General features: G+C 41.4%; 1 pseudogene; it reads left to right on the top strand.

The window, feature by feature from the left end:
• Nucleotides 1-368: 368 nt before the first annotated feature.
• LOC109897246 (26S proteasome non-ATPase regulatory subunit 11A-like) lies at nt 369-16,828 on the top strand (annotated as a pseudogene).
• The last annotated feature ends 208 nt before the right edge of the window (nt 16,829-17,036 follow it).

Below are 17,036 nucleotides of genomic sequence, written 5' to 3'. Positions count from 1 at the left end.
TTTTTTTTTTACAATGCTGAATAGCCTACACTTGGAATCGAGTGTTTAATCAAAATTATAATTTCGATAATTTCCATTACAAGAGAATAAAGAGCACTATACATCATCATTTAGGACATTAGCCTTTCCCTTTCATCTCTCCAATGCATGCTAAATTCTGGAATAATGTTTGGGTTCAATAGGGCAGCTACCTCTAACACGTGTCTGCATGGTTGGGTGATAGACAAAATAAATGCTGGGTTAAAAACAATTAAACTTGGGTAAATATTGGACAAAACACATGTTGGGTTATTTTGAGCCAGCAGTTGGGTCAATTCACAATCCATTGCCAGAGCCAGGTTGGGTTGTTGATGCTTGATTATTCATCTATGACCAGAGGTGAGAAGTATTTTTGTTACATGGATTTGAAATACGTATTTGAATTACTTCTGAGTATTTTGTATGTTGTATTACACTGGGCTGAAGAACAGTCCAGTGTATTTTGGAACAAGATATTTTTGAAAGCTGTAATGTGTATTTTCAAAATACAAACTGCTTTTCTATACTATTTCTTTATAGTTGTTCACAATTGTGTGCCCCCCTTTCACTCTACATTGGTATCAAAATGCTAATGGAACTATGGTGTGATAAGAGCGTCTGCTAAATTAAATAAATGAAAATGTACAGTATATGTAATAATGAGTAATTGCAAAGCATGCTGAGTATTACTCTAATGAGCTCTGCCCTGAGCTCTGCCCTGAAACAAGGCCAATGAAAATACCCGGTGTGCTTTGCAGTTGTTCGTTTTCACATATACATTTACATTTTGGTAATTTAACAGATGTTCTTATCCAGAGTGTCAATGCATTCACCAAAGGTAGATTTTTATTTTTATTATTATTTTGTATTTTATTTCTCTTATTGGTCTTTAGGGTATTTTGTAGTTGTATTTTGTAAGTGAAATAGTAATTTATGCCCAACCCTGGCTATGATCCACAGGGTCAGAGCAGAAGACTGGAGGCATAATTGTAATTTGTGCCCATCCCTGGCTACAATCCACCTGGTCAGATCAGAAGACTGGAGGCGTGGCTTAGTAGGGGCATGGCTTTCAGAATGTTATTCTTGGCCATCAGTGAAAGAAAATGTCATTTCGGTTTTAGTTTCAGATTAGGTGACATCTAGGCTAATGCCCCAGTCGAGGGCGTTAGCAACATGAATAATCTACTACTGTACACAAATACTGCGTTCCTGAACAAGTGGGAAGTGAACTTTACCACATATGACTGGGAAAATTCCACTTGAACTGGTAATTACTAGTGGGAAACCCATCATCATCTTGAGCTCCCACTTATTCCACATGCTGACCTCTGACATCACCTAAGGAAATTACCTCGATAACAGCATTTTCGACAGTTATATGCAACAACAAAGCATTATTTATAAAAAGCTATCTATTAATATGGTTTTTGAATACTATCATTTGTTTACAAGCTTGATAGATTTACTTTTAATTCACGGTTTAAGCAGATGTTTGCCATTAGCGAATCTGTGTTTCTCAACAAGTTCAAAAGCACGTGAATGCATCCAACTGGTATTTATGACTTCACAACTGGTAAATTCCCACTTCCCACTCGGTTATGAACGCAGAGTAAGCATAAACAGCTATTGTCATTTTCCCATTCTGACTCCATGGACATCAGCAATGTGCAATGTTTTATGCTCTGTTGTTGAGTATATTGTTCCCCATTTGTTGTTTGTTGTTGTTGTTGTTTTTGCAAAACCAATTTTGTTTTCTTCAAGTAGTGTGAAAGTAATTATTTTTGTATCAATGCAGCTTCACTTACATTTATCCACCCCCGCACATGACAAAGACTTCAGATCAAGGGCCTGATTACCTGCATGTCCACCAATGTTATTTACATGTTGAAATTTCCTTGTGGTCTGTCTTACATAGGTAAAACCCGTAGAAGCCTTAAGACACGGATCAGTGAGCACCGCAGCACTATACGGACAGGTGAGACAAAAAATCTGGTTGCTGCTCATTTTGTACAAGATGGACATCCTATTAGTTCTCTGAGATACATTGGAATAGAAATGGTCAAGATGTCATGTAGGGGAGAGGACATTCAGAGGAAACTTCTTCAAAGGGAATCTTTCTGGATCCACATGCTCAATATATTGTCTCCTCTTATCCTTAACGAGGAATTTGACTTGAAACCGTTTTTATAGTTTCAGTATGTCCAAATTATGTTAGTTTTTTATCCTAATTTAATATTGTATGTGTATGTTTATTACTGTAATGAACATATATTTTGATACATTGAATGTTAATTTTATAACTATGTTATATATTTTTTACCTCCTGTTTCAGGAAGTGCTGTCACTGAGTACTGCCCCTATATATAGGACCTTCCTGGAACAACCATTTCAGTAAAGGGTGCAACAAGTAACAGATTGGATTAATAAACCAAATTATGTCATTTGTATTTGAGTAAGATACAAGTAATGAATCAATTAATGAAGATGCAAAAACATAGATGTTGAAACAAACAATTTAAAAAATTGTGCGGGGAAATTTCATTATGATGGGCGTGGTTTTGGTTTAACACTGGTTATTAACACCAACACAGGTTATTTTACACCAATGAATGTTCATTTAACAGTTATAGAGTTAATTTAACACCTGAATCAACACTATAAATGTTACACTGACAAATCAACACTAGGAATACTAGCCAATTTACTTTATACCATATCCATTTTTGGATACTCAAACTAGACACTCTAATGTACTTGTCCTCTTGCTCAGTTGTGCACCGGGGCCTCCCACTCCTCTTTCTATTCTGATTAGAGACAGTTTGCGCTGTTCTGTGAAGGGAGTAGTATACAGCATTGTACGATATCTTCAGTTTCTTGGTAATTTCTCACACGGAATAGCCTTAATTTCTCAGAACAAGAATAGACTGATGAGATTAAGAAGAAAGTGCTTTGTTTCTGGCCATTTTGAGCCTGTAATTGAACCCACAAATGCTGATGCTCCAGATATTCAACTAGTCTGAATAAGGCCAGTTTTATTGTTTCTTTAATCAGAACAACACTTTTCAGCTGTGCTAACATAATTGCAAAAGGGTTTTCTAATGATCAATTATCCTTTTAAAATGATAAACTTGGATTAGCTAACACAACATGCCATTGGAACACAGGAGTGATGGTTGCTGATATGCATGTAGGTATTCCATAAAAAATCTGCAGTTTCCAGCTACAATAGTCACTTACAACATTAACGAAATATTTCTGATCAATTTTATGTTATTTTAATGGACAAAGAATGAGCTTTTCTTTCAAAAACAAGGACATTTCGAAGTGACCCCAAACTTTTGAACGGTAGTGTATATTCTTATTCCATCCCTTAACTTAGATTTGTGTGTATTAGGTAGTTGTTGTGGAATTGTTAGATTACTTGTTAGATATTACTGCACTGTCGGAACTAGGAAGCACAAGTATTTCGCTACACTCGCAATAACATCTGCTAACCATGTGTACGTGACCAATAAAATTGGATTTGATATGAATGCCAAAATAACATGCAAAATAGGTGGGGCTCAAGCTAAATGCCCCACCTGCTCTGAATGACAGGTCACCATTTGATATTGGAGTTAAGAAACATGTTTATTTAGACATTATAAATAAAAAATATATATAAACAATGGCACGTTGACACTGTCATGTTGATCTGAGCCTTGCTGTAGGAAAACCACAATAGGGTTGGCCTTTCGGCTGTCGCAGATGCACCTCCCACGACTTCACTCATTGCTTTTCATCTACAGGTGGTAGATGCAACACAACACAAATGCACAGTAAAATACAATAAAATATATAACATTTAAACCTAACCTCTCAACCGAAATTCTCAATAAAAGAAACCTCACTAAGGGTCCACTGGGAAACAGGGGTGGCTTACAACTAAGTCTTCAATAAAACTCCCAAGGTGTGACTTTTCTTGAATTAATATATTGAAAACGTTTGTTGTGAAACTGCAAAATACAGAAAAGAATATACTTTAGTATTCAATTCACACCGACATACTGTAGCTGTACAAGGCTGAAGCTTGACAAGAAATAACTAACATTGATATGTAAGCAACTCTATCAATAACAATATTATCATCATTCGCTAAATGCTTGAATCGAACTTACAAACAAATATTTTCCAAAGCTGAAGCTTGACAAGAAGGCGGACCATAGCTGCTTCTATGCGTGCAGAACAAATTCTCTACTTCCTGTTTGCGTAGTCTTTCTAAGTACCAGAAAGCTCCACTAGGGGGCAAATAACACCATGGAACACAATGAAAATACATTTTAACCATTGTAATAAAATAATCTGTTACCTTCTAACAGGATGGCAGCACACTATGCAACAACTAGCATTGGTGACCAATATGACTAGGAGTGTGTCTATGCCAGTGGTGGAAAAAAAGTATGCAATCGTTAAATTTAACTAGGCAAGTTGGTTAACAAGTTCTTATTTACAATGACAGCCTACCCCGGCCAAACCCTTAATATACCTTAATAGAAAGTTACTCAAGTATAAGTCAACCAGTAAATACTACTTGAGTAAAAGTCTAAGTATTTGGTTCTAAATGTACTTTTACCATAGGTATGAATCATTTTAAATTCCTTTAAATTAAGCAAAGCAAATGGCACCATTTTCTTGTTTTTAAAATGTACAGATAGCCAGGGGTACACTCCAACACTCAGACATAATGTACAAATTATGCATTTGTGTTTAGTGAGTCTGCCAGGTCAGAGGTAGTAGGGATGACCATGTGTTCTCTTGATAAGTGTGTAATTTGGACCATTTTCATGTCCTGTTTAGCTCTCAACATGTAACTAGTACTTTTGGCTGTCAGGGAAAATTTACATTTGCTTTAGGAGTGTAGTGAAGTAAAAGTAGTCAAATATAAATAGTAAAGATACCCCAAAAAACAACTTAAGTAGTACTTTAAAGTATTTTATACCACTGGCCTTTGCTGCTGGACAATGAAAGTAAGTTGATTTGAAAACCAATAGAACATGAAAGAAAAAGGCTACTGGTTTCAATGGCATATGGAGGTCTTTATAAAATGATTGCCTGCACATTTGGTTGGATTTTGGCTAGGCTACTTTGAAGCAAGGTAAAACATGCCTCATATGTAATGAAACGTTCTGGTTTCAAACAATTAAGCATGATTTTGAAATGCGTACTGCCTCCAGCTCATTGCAAAGTGCTGTGTGACGCACTGAAGTCTGCCTAGTTGCCATGCACTTGAATGGTGACAGGGAAGTGTACTTCAATTACCAGTTGAGAGAGAAAATGTGATATTTGTAATCGTGGCCTTTTAAAATATATATATAAAAAAATTACACAAATTGCCTTTAGAATTGTTGCAAAATAATTGGGCTTATCAAAGCTGTTTGAGCTGTATCAGAAGCTCTCGCGCTACATCGACCGGTATTTCAATCAAAGAATAGGCTAAAATGCACTTTTTCGTGGCTACTGTTAGCTAGCATGAGAACAAAAACTTCGGTTTACTTAATTAGCAGTCGTTCAATCTTCTCATGTAGTAGGTGGGATAATGGAACAATTCGGAGTACAATTCCATATATATCCCTTGATTGAGGTACGTTTTCTAAGCCATATCTTGCACCAGCTACGCTGTGTTAATCTAAACAAAAGGCATTTCCAACCTTCTACTGTAGCTGAACGTATACGTTAAGATTGGAATCATCTAGCTAGCTAAATATTTTTTAATTTACCAATCTAGCTAAATGTTAGCGAATGTGATAGCTATCCGACTAATGCCTTTTTCTAACCCTTACGCCCACCAACAGCAGTTAAGGACCATCAACATGGTGACAAATCAAATTTTTCAAATTTCAATAGCTCTTTAACCATTACTTCTAAAACTTTCAAAACTGGTTCTATCTAACCCGATGACATAGGCGCACAGCACACTTTTTTTTGTCGGTTTACATCTCACACTATTTTGAATTATTTAAAAAATTTCAATAGCACCTCGGTGACGTGATCTGCACACCCCAAACAAGGTTCATAATGTACACTCAGTGGGCCTACATATTGCACACCTTTTGTGTTTGACCATTTGCATCTCATGAGATTTTACGAGAATTGTAAAAGATTCAACTTTCAATAGCTCCTTAGTCTTATGGCCTACAACCCTCAAATGACTCAGAATATCCACTGTGTAGCCTGATATGTAGCACAACCTTTTGTTTGTCCATTTTCATCTCACATGACTTTACATTCATTTTTTATGTTTCCAATATCAATAGGTCATGTGACCTACTGGACTCAAACAAGGTTCCAAATGTACACTGACTACCCTTCTATATTGCAGACCATTTTGTTTGTCCATTTTCATCTCACATGAGTTTTGTAAGCTTTAGAATTTCAATAGCCAATAGCACCTGACCTCAAACAAGGTTCAGAATGTACACTCAGTGGGCCTACACATTGCACACCCTTTAGTTTGTCCTTTCCCCCTCCCCCTGCCCCCAGGACTTTTTTTTATTACCTTCTAACACGATTATCCGATATTACATTTGATGCAAAATCAACTTTGGTTGCATGGATATGCAGGACTTGGTGTGCCATTGCGCTCCAAAAAAACATCCAGATTGGACTTATAATTTTAGTTATTAACGTTTAAAGACGTACCGGGGGTTAGGGAATTTGTAAAAGTCATAACAAGGTTTCCGTAGGTGAACCTGCGGAAGGATCATTAACGGGTTGCCATTACGCTAGGTCTACGTGTAAAAGGTTGTGCTGCCAATGTCAACAAGTATTCTTCTATTGTTTTTTTCCAGTAAAGAGGGACATCCAGGAGAGCGATGAGGAGGCCGTGTGTGTCAAAGAGCAGAGCATCCTGGAGCTGGGTGGTCTGCTGGCGAAGACGGGCCAGGCTGCAGGTGACACATCCTCCCTCCCTCATCCCCTCCGATTTCAGGTGGATAAGTGCAGACTCACATATCACCTCTACTAGAGAATGATGCTGACTAGGCTTGTCACGATACCAACATTTTGCAAACAATACGATACCAGGCCAAGTATCACTATACCGAGTAGTATCGCGATACCATGGTGGAAGAAAATCTGTGGCCTAGCATCCTGTTCGCCCCGTCCCCAGACGCTTGTTTACGTTTTTGAAACGTTCTCCAAAAACCTGTCACTGAAATTCAGACTTCTACTCAATACAACACATTGAATTTAACTTCGCACAGTTCAGTATATAATATAATACTGCATAGAATGGCTGATTTTGCTAATATTTGCAAAGGCCTACCTGTGATTTGGCAGGAACAATGGGAGGAAGGAATACACATTGGTGGAGGCTGCTGAAGGGAGGATGGCTCATAATAATGGCTGGAATGGTGCAAATGGAATGGCTCCAGCCATTTTCACGAGCCCGTCCTCCCCAATTAAGGTGCCACCAACATCATGGGATATAGATGCATAATGATCTGCATGTCAAATGTAACAGAAGACTCATCTGGGTCTGCATCTCTGCTCGCTATCACGGCAAAATTGTATTTTAAAAAACTGATGGGGGAATCGACGTGAGTGAAAAGCGGGAGGAGAGAAGCAGGTGAGAGGGCTGGTAGGGTCTAGGGGATGGTGCTGGTTGACAGCTGCCACACGTGATAAGCGCATGAAACTGAATTTATTAACAAATCTGACTTTTATAAACATTTTATAATGGACACCAGCAGGTTCTTTAGATCGGTAGGGATGAAAAAGTCAGTAGTATCAAATGAAACAGTACTACGGTATTCTTAAATGGTATCATGATGTTTTGGTACCGTGGTACCAGTATACCCATAGGCGGCAATCCCAGGGGGATGGGGTGGACGCGCCATGATTTGTCCCACCCAATAAATTACTGTAAACATAACTATTTATTTCAATAATATGCCATGAAAGCACTTGTGCTGATTATAGACACTTAATAGCGCCTAAATTTCAAAAAATAAACTGCACACTGTAAATGAACTGCACACTGTGTGTCGCCAGCAAAGATGGAAGTCAGAGCATTTTTCAGTACACCACAACGCAAAGTAAGAACCCTAGTAGCCTAATTTTTAATTTTTAATTTATTTTTTATTTCACCTTTATTTAACCAGGTAGGCTAGTTGAGAACAAGTTCTCATTTGCAACTGCGACCTGGCCAAGATAAAGCATAGCAGTGTGAGCAGACAACAAAGAGTTACACATGGAGTAAACAATTAACAAGTCAATAACACAGTAGAAACCAAAGGGGGAGTCTATATATAATGTGTGCAAAAGGCATGAGGAGGTAGGCAAATAATTACAATTTTGCAGATTAACACTGGAGTGATGAATGATCAGATGGTCATGTACAGGTAGAGATATTGGTGTGCAAAAGAGCAGAAAAGTAAATAAATAAAAACAGTATGGGGATGAGGTAGGTGAAAAAGGGTGGGCTATTTACCAATAGACTATGTACAGCTGCAGCGATCGGTTAGCTGCTCAGATAGCTGATGTTTGAAGTTGGTGAGGGAGATAAAAGTCTCCAACTTCAGCGATTTTTGCAATTCGTTCCAGTCACAGGCAGCAGAGTACTGGAACGAAAGGCGGCCAAATGAGGTGTTGGCTTTAGGGATGATCAGTGAGATACACCTGCTGGAGCGCGTGCTACGGATGGGTGTTGCCATCGTGACCAGTGAGCTGAGATAAGGCGGAGCTTTACCTAGCATGGACTTGTAGATGACCTGGAGCCAGTGGGTCTGGCGACGAATATGTAGCGAGGGCCAGCCGACTAGAGCATACAAGTCGCAGTGGTGGGTGGTATAAGGTGCTTTAGTGACGAAACGGATGGCACTGTGATAGACTGCATCCAGTTTGCTGAGTAGAGTGTTGGAAGCCATTTTGTAGATGACATCGCCGAAGTCGAGGATCGGTAGGATAGTCAGTTTTACTAGGGTAAGCTTGACGGCGTGAGTGAAGGAGGCTTTGTTGCGGAATAGAAAGCCGACTCTTGATTTGATTTTCGATTGGAGATGTTTGATATGAGTCTGGAAGGAGAGTTTGCAGTCTAGCCAGACACCTAGGTACTTATAGACGTCCACATATTCTAGGTCGGAACCATCCAGGGTGGTGATGCTAGTCGGACATGCGGGTGCAGGCAGCGACCGGTTGAAAAGCATGCATTTGGTTTTACTAGCGTTTAAGAGCAGTTGGAGGCCACGGAAGGAGTGTTGTATGGCATTGAAGCTTGTTTGGAGGTTAGATAGCACAGTGTCCAAAGACGGGCCGAAGGTATATAGAATGGTGTCGTCTGCGTAGAGGTGGATCAGGGAATCGCCCGCAGCAAGAGCAACATCATTGATATACACAGAGAAAAGAGTCGGCCCGAGAATTGAACCCTGTGGCACCCCCATAGAGACTGCCAGAGGACCAGACAGCATGCCCTCCGATTTGACGCACTGAACTCTGTCTGCAAAGTAATTGGTGAACCAGGCAAGGCAGTCATCCGAAAAACCGAGGCTCCTGAGTCTGCCGATAAGAATATCCCAGTTTAGGTCACCTAACAGAACAAACTCTGAAGCTAGATGGGGGGCGATCAATTCACAAATGGTGTCCAGGGCACAGCTGGGAGCTGAGGGGGGTCGGTAGCAGGCGACAACCGTGAGAGACTTATTTCTGGAGAGAGTAATTTTCAAAATTAGTAGTTCGAACTGTTTGGGTATGGACCTGGAAAGTATGACATTACTTTGCAGGCTATCTCTGCAGTAAACAGCAACTCCGCCCCCTTTGGCAGTTCTATCTTGACGGAAGATGTTATAGTTGGGTATGGAAATCTCTGAATTTTTGGTGGCCTTCCTGAGCAAGGACATCAGGGTTAGCAGAGTGTGCTAAAGCAGTGAGTAAAACAAACTTAGGGAGGAGGCTTCTGATGTTGACATGCATGAAACCAAGGCTTTTTCGATCACAGAAGTCAACAAATGAGGGTGCCTGGGGACATGCAGGGCCTGGGTTTACCTCCACATCACCCGCGGAACAGAGAAGGAGTAGTATGAGGGTGCGGCTAAAGGCTATCAAAACTGGTCGCCTAGAGCGTTGGGGACAGAGAATAAGAGGAGCAGGTTTCTGGGCATGGTAGAATATATTCAGGGCATAATGCGCAGACAGGGGTATGGTGGGGTGCGGGTACAGCGGAGGTAAGCCCAGGCACTGGGTGATGATGAGGGAGGTTGTATCTCTGGACATGCTGGTAGTAATGGGTGAGGTCACCGCATGTGTGGGAGGTGGGACAAAGGAGTTATCAGGGGCGTGAAGAGTGGAACTAGGGGCTCCATTGTGAACTAAAACAATGATAACTAACCTGAACAACAGTATACAAGGCATATTGACATTTGAGAGAGACATACAGTAATCACAGGTGTTGAATTGGGAAAGCTAGCTAAAACAGTAGGTGAGACAACAGATAATCAGCTAGCACAACAACAGCAGGTAAAATGGCGTAGACTAGGCAACGGGGCCAACAGATAGAACAAACAAGCAGAATGGAGTACCGTGATTAATGGACAGTCCAGCGTGCATCAGCTATGTAGCCAAGAGATCAGTGTCCAGGGGGCAGCGGTGGATGGGGCAGGGAAGCTGGCCTGGCGAGTGTTATCCAGGTTAAAAAAAAACTAACAATGACTAAATAGCTTGTAGCTAGTTAGCTGGTTAGCTTCTGGAGGTTCTTGAGTGTGTTCTAAAAATAAATAAATAAATAATAGCGATTCCGTATCACATTGGGTGAGGCAGGTTTCCGGAATATCTCAAAGATTAGTTGATAAAATGTTCATAAGAAAAACGTGACATGTAAATGTTTCATAATGATGTAATTAGGCAGAGCGGGCAACAGATGGCACATAGACAGTAGAACTGGGGACAGATAGGCAGGGACAGACTGGCTGAGACAGGGAGTCTCAGGTAAGTTTGTTGAGTCTTTGTTTGACAACATTATGAAAGGTTCTCTTTTTTAGACTTGTAAAATAGGGACATAATTGGACAATGCCATGGATACCCCCACTCAACTTAAACTGGTGACTGAACCAATATTTGTTTATGATTGTGTGATTGTGTAGTTTTGGGTACCAGTATTTAGGAGTATTTCAAACATCTTATTTATTTTCTAGGAGACAGACTGTGAGGCAGTGAAGGTGGTGAAAGGGAAAGAGCAAGGGACAGAGACTTCAGAGGACAGTGTCACAGCCACGGCAGGACCAGGTGTCAACCTTTTTGCCAGCAGCACCAGTATAGGGGACAGTGGCACAGCATTGTTCAGTTACCTCAGTGATGGCACAAAACCATATCAGCCACACCCACAATTTATAGAACTGCAAACTCTTGCCAAGTGAGTGTTGACGTTTCAAGAGAAATGGTTTCGCGATTTCCCCTGGCTACCTTATAATCCATCAAAAAAAGGAGTGTTGTTTGCACTGTAGCCAAGGGTTTCAAGCCAGCCATATTTTGGCCAAAAAGCAGATGCTGCCTTCATTAGTGCAGGTTTTAGGAACTGGAGAAAATCCATTGTAAAATTCACAGCACATCTAAACTGCCTAACCCACTTTGTAACTGTAGCAGCACACCAGCTAAATCCAATCGTGCCCTGTTATCCAGCGCGTGGGGTAAACGGCAGGAGGACGCAAGGCATGAATTGCTTGATGAAAATTGTTAGTTCGGTGCAGCATGTGGCAAGACCGGGACAAGCCTTTAGAGGCCACACAGATGAGTGGGAATTTATACCAGCTTTTGAAACTTAGGGGACGATCCCATTTTACTGAAGTGGTTAACGGAGCGTACCACAATGTACACAGGCCCCAAAGCACAGAAGGAAATTCTGAACATCATGTCCAATAGTCATTCGAGGCATTGCAGCTGAGATTAGGTCTCTTCCGATTGTACAATTTTCAGTAATTGTTGACGCTACTCAAGATGTCTCTGGTGCTGAACAGGAGAGTGTCTGCCTGCGTTATGTTGACCATGACCTTATCCCTCAATAGGAGTTTATTGGGCTATACAGGGTGTCGGAGACAACAGGCGAGAGCATTGTGAAAGTAGCAACTGATGTGTTGAGGCTCAATTTGCCCATGTCTGGCTTACGTGAGCAGAGTTACGATGGTGCCTCAAACATGGCAGGAAAATACACAGGTGCACTAGCAATTGTGAGGAGGCAGTAGCCATTAGCCCTCTATGTGCATGGTGGAGCACACTGTGTAAATCTGATTACACAGGCTGGCTGCTCAGCCTCCCCACTGATCCGGGATTCCCTTACTTGGGTCAATCAGTTAGGTGCCCTCTATGGCCAGTCAGGAAAGTTTAAGAGCATATTTGAATCATTTGCCACGTCCGACGATGCACATCTGACCACCCTAACACCTCTATATCCAACAAGGGCTGTGTGGAATACTGCTAATAGAGCTGTGCTATGGCAGTATGAGCGGGTACTAAGCAGCCTAGAGGAGATGGCAATAACTGCATCCAAGACAGCTTCAACTGCCAGTGGATTATTTGAGCACTTCAGCATAGGCAAGACTGTTGGGCCTCACACTTGCCTCTGCTGTTCTTGGAGAGCTTGAATCCTTTAACATTTCACTGCAGAAAACTCAGTGTGCTGTCATCTCTTAGAGGCAAGAGAAATGACGAAAGCTACCTTGCACTGTATGAGAAAGCAACAACATTGATTGAATCCATTGAGACACACTCAAGATGATTTGCTGGAAAAGCAGTGGATCACTATAGGGCAGAATTTTTTTAAAGTGTTGGATGGTGTGGAGGTTCAGTTTGGTGACCATTTTGACCAGGACAGTCTAAACGTCCGGCAAAAGGTGGAAAGAGGGGGAGTTGGATGAGTCTCTAGATCAGTACCCTGAGCTAAACATAGATTCTCTTTCAGTGCAGTTGCCTCTCTTTCGCAACAAATAACCCTGTAGCAGCAGTGGGGAGGCAGCAGAGGTCCTCAAGGAGGCTTCCAGTGGAGGTGCAGGGGGTTGTTTCACCAAGTTGAGATGCTGGTCAGAATTTTGTTTGTGGTGGCAATGTCTTCATGTGAGGCTAAGAGGAGATTCAGTGCACTCCGCAGGATGAAGACTTGGATACGGACTAGCTTGGGCCAAGAGAGACTGAATGGCATAGTTGTCTGTAATGTACAATGTATAGGCTGGACAGTCTCGCGGGAAATTGTCTGCCAGCAATTTTTTGAATCCATTGAATCTGACAAATATATGTTTGGTTCAGCAGTGTGTATAGCAGTGGTTCTCAACCTTTTTTGGGTACTGGAACCCCTGCATATTTTGAGGCAAGGCAGGCAAGGTTTTGAGCAGTCCTCAAGGACCCCCGCCCCCTCTATATTATATGTAAAGTTACTGGAAACCTTGTGGTACTGAATATGTTCATTATACAGACCCCTTGCAGTTACACCAGGGACCCCTAGGGGTCTACAGACCCCTGTTTGAGAGCCCCTGGTATATAGTAAATTTGTTATTTTGTTCAGTAGTTTTTCGTACATGACTGTACACTTACTATTATTATTATTTTATTTAAAATGGCTTATTTTGTGACATACTTGTCCATAGCTTTTGTTTGAAGAGTTGAGACACTGACTGAACAATAATTAAGTATTTTTGAAGGATATTTTGGTTGATTTATTTGGGTTAGTAGTAGTTTCGCTTTTAGAACTGTACTTATTTTGAGCTTTTTGTTCTTGTAAAGCTATTGTAGTAGATTCAGGTCAGTGGCACATATTTAATGACTATATAAATGTATCAGAAAAAGTCAAATGTCAATTCAATACTGAGACCAACTTTGATGGTTCACAATGGAGATTATTTTAGATGAGATCACACCATGCTCATTGTACAGTATTTACGAAAACTGCACCCATAAACAGTGTACAGTACCATTGCCACCTACTGGCCTTTCTTGGTATTGCTGGTTGTAAATACAAACACCTGCAAATATAGTGGTCTGATAAGGAACACTGCTATAACTATTATATGTAGTAGTAGTATTATAATGATTTAAACATTTGAACAATTTGGGACAGCCCTTCAGTTAACTACCTATCAATTATCCAGTAGTAGTGATTATGGTTCCTCAATATGCATTTAACATATTACAATGTAGGCTATGTGTTACAGCACTACTTTTGGTGAGAATTTAATGTAATTGTCCCCTCAAGTTGATATCAGATTTTCATCCCTGGGTATAACGTGCAACACTAATACTGACTAGTTTTGTCATGATTTTCAGTATGGCTAGGAAACAAATCACGAAGCTGTGGAATTAACTTTTTCTATAATGTTGAGTGACGGTGACAAGTTTCTCCTTGACTGCGCAAGTTTGAAATTTGATTACATTGCATGCGTACTGCCCAGAATTACTGATCTACAAATCACCTTGCATCCCAAATACCTAGTCATTGTGATCAACATTAGTGTTTCTGTTCCTCACCTTGGCTTGCTTTAACTGATCCCCTCCAACCTGCTGTCTGGGTCCCTCAGAGCTGGGCGGTCTCCTGAAGTATGTGCGGCCGTTTCTGAATTCCATCAGCAATGCCAAGGCGGCGCGGCTGGTGCGCTCGCTGCTGGACCTGTTTCTAGACATGGAGGCAGCTACAGGCCAGGAGGTGGAGCTGTGTCTGGAGTGCATCGAGTGGGCCATGGCTGAGAAGAGAACATTCCTCAGACAGGCCCTGGAGGTGAGGAGTGGAAGAGGGGACTCCACTGGAAGAGAGCTGAGCGGGAGCACTGACATGATGGGTTTGGTTCACCTCACTAAATGGTTTACAGTGGATGGAAATTAAGCCCGTCTTTGGGTTCTTGAGTCTATTTCGCTCTATGTAGCGCTGCAGTTCTTGCTTCAAGGGCCATTGGTGGATCTTGATGACACATTTCAATTCTGTCAATTTGGGAATTGAGTTGAAATTCCAATTGAACAATTTTAGAATTTTCTTAAAATGGACCTCTGGTGGTTATGTTAGATGAGGTGGTGTTATCCTTGACTTTGTCTCTCTCTCTAGGCTCGTCTCATCTCTCTGTATTTTGACACAAAGCGGTATCAAGAGGCGCTTCATCTAGGTGTGTTTTTTGTTTGTACTGAAACAAAAATATATTAATCACAACAAAAAGAGCAGAATATGATTACAGTTGGTATTCCTAATAAGTGCACATCAGATACATGTTAACTCTGTTTTATACACTTCAGTTGAACAGTCCCAATTAAAGTACTTTAAAAAATGCCCTTCATATCTGCCAACTCTGGCTTGGCGTATTCATTCATGTCTCTCCCTTTCTCTCCATCCCTCCCTCTTCCATCCCTCTCTCCCACAGGCACCCAGCTACTCCAGGAACTGAAGAAAATGGATGACAAGGCCCTGCTGGTGGAGGTACAGCTGCTGGAGAGTAAGACGTACCACGGCCTCAGCAACCTGCCCAAGGCCCGTGCTGCCCTCACTTCTGCACGCACCACCGCCAATGGCATTTACTGCCCGCCCAAGCTACAGGCCGCCATGGACATGCAGTCAGGTCCATAACTCTCCATTCGCCTCCCCTACAACACTAGTTAATTCTTATGTCCACTGTGTAGGAGTGGCCTCTGCAGTTAAAAAATATATTCAGTGATTTATTAAACATTTTATAATTTATATTTAAATCATTTTAAAGTGGTAGGGCATCAGCTCTTCCACATCCGCCAAGCATAAAGGCCCGGGTCCTAACTAGACACAGCTGCAGGTTGACTTTTTCTAGTTGTACAGAGGTGGCCATGCAGATTTCCATGTTTACCTCATTGCGCTCAGCTGGTGTCCTGGGTCTAAATCAATCCCTGATTAGAGAGCAAGCATGACAATCAGCATTGCAACAGGACTTGAGGTCCAGATTTGAGCAGGTTGATAGCCTCCTCACCCCTCCACCCTTACAGGGATCATCCACGCAGCAAAGGAGAAGGACTGGAAGACTGCCTACTCTTACTTCTACAAGTCCTTCGAAGGCTATGACTCCATCGACCATCCCAGAGCGATCACCGCTCTCAAATACATGCTGCTCTGCAAAATCATGCTCAACCTGTAAGCAGCTGAACGCTCAACTCTATGTTGTCTGTAATGATGATGAATGTGTAATCACTATACTTACTTATGATATAACTTTGGAATTTTAGTAAATATGCAGCACAACAGTTAGTTATGGAGTTGGTTATGTGTGGATAAGAGCTTAAGAGGAAAGTTGATGAGTGAGTAACCTGTTGTCTTGTTGTAGTCCTGAGGAGGTCCAGGGTCTCGTCAGTGGAAAGCTAGCCCTGCGGCACGCCGGGAGACAGACAGACTCTATGAAATGTGTGGCGCAGGCCAGCAATAACCGGTCGCTGGACGATTTTGAAAAGGTAAGAAAGAGCATGTTGAGTGATCTGAATAACAGTGATGCATTTTTTTCATTTGCTGTTTTTATCCCTTGCATTGTTTATCCCATATTGTAGGTTCCTTAACACCTGTTTTGCTCTTCCTCTCTTTCTATCCCTCTTTTGCTAAATCTTTACTTTCTCACCTATCTATATCCTTCTATTTTCCCCACTTCATACCTCTATCCCCCCTCTCTCCAGGCCCTGACAGAGTACAGAGGTGAGCTGAGAGACGACTCCATCATAAACACACACTTGACCATGCTCTTATGACAACCTGCTTGAACAGAACCTCATCCGTGTCATCAAGCCTTTCTCCAGGGTACAGGTGAGCTTACAGCTGAGCATTTTGTGGAGGGTGGGCGCATGCTTTCCAGTCCAAGACTAGCCTTTTGTTCTTGTAAAATTCTTTAAGAATTTGTTAAGTCTGTAAAAATCCGAATTTCTTTGTTTAAAAGTAGTAGGCTTGAAAGCGAGCGACTCGGTTTAGGCTGATCTGTGACCCGCTAGCACCTTCCCCGGTAAGAGTGGAATGAGGCAACCTCAGTTACACACAAGGGAACTTTATTGCTGTACACACTCACAGCAGACAGGGA

The sequence above is a fragment of the Oncorhynchus kisutch genome, linkage group LG10 (genome assembly GCF_002021735.2).
Source record: "Oncorhynchus kisutch isolate 150728-3 linkage group LG10, Okis_V2, whole genome shotgun sequence".
Taxonomy (NCBI): domain Eukaryota; kingdom Metazoa; phylum Chordata; class Actinopteri; order Salmoniformes; family Salmonidae; genus Oncorhynchus; species Oncorhynchus kisutch.
This window is presented reverse-complemented; position numbering and strand designations above follow the sequence as displayed.